Genomic DNA, 567 nt, shown 5'->3' on the forward strand with positions numbered 1-567 from the left:
TATAACTCAACACATGCAATCCCCAAGTGGGAGCTCGCCCTCGCGGCTCGGACAGGTGGACCGAGCATCTGCATCCCATCAGCTATATTCCTAAAATGCCTCCTTGACATGAAGTAAGAAACACATTTCTGCCTCAACAGGATCCAATCTGCCAATTCCAACAAGGGGCCCAGCGGGGAGGCGAGGCGCTGAAGGGAACAGCGGGGGGGAAGGAGACGGGAAGGAACAGCCACTGACTCATCGCATATGGCGGCGTCTCAGCGGTTGCCGAATGGCCGACTTCCCCGCCCATTTTCGGGATCTTAAACTGCTCTTTTAGGTGCGTAGTGTTCGTAAAAATTTCCCGCAGTTTCTTTTAAATGAGATTTGACACTGGTTGTCATAGAATTATGTGAAAAATAGAATTTCAATATTCAGTGAGAACTTTTTTCCTTTTTTTTCGGAAATATACTTCGTTGGTGAAACTTTTATTATGGTCCTATTGACTGTAAGAAGCTGTGATGTGCGTTTTACTGGACAGGTAAAATGTTCATATACTTGGCCAAATAAAGATTTTAAATTCACTTG

General features: G+C 45.1%; 1 long non-coding RNA gene across 1 annotated transcript in view; it reads left to right on the forward strand.

Moving 5' to 3' along the window:
* The window catches only part of LOC119592970, a 26,715-nt gene extending 26,152 nt beyond the window's left edge, over positions 1-563 (forward strand). Inside the window, exon 2 of the long non-coding RNA XR_005230489.1 lies at positions 141-563. This is a non-coding gene — a long non-coding RNA (uncharacterized LOC119592970). The remainder of the gene's footprint in view (positions 1-140) is intronic.
* The last annotated feature ends 4 nt before the right edge of the window (positions 564-567 follow it).

The sequence above is a fragment of the Penaeus monodon genome, chromosome 31 (genome assembly GCF_015228065.2).
Source record: "Penaeus monodon isolate SGIC_2016 chromosome 31, NSTDA_Pmon_1, whole genome shotgun sequence".
NCBI lineage: Eukaryota > Metazoa > Arthropoda > Malacostraca > Decapoda > Penaeidae > Penaeus > Penaeus monodon.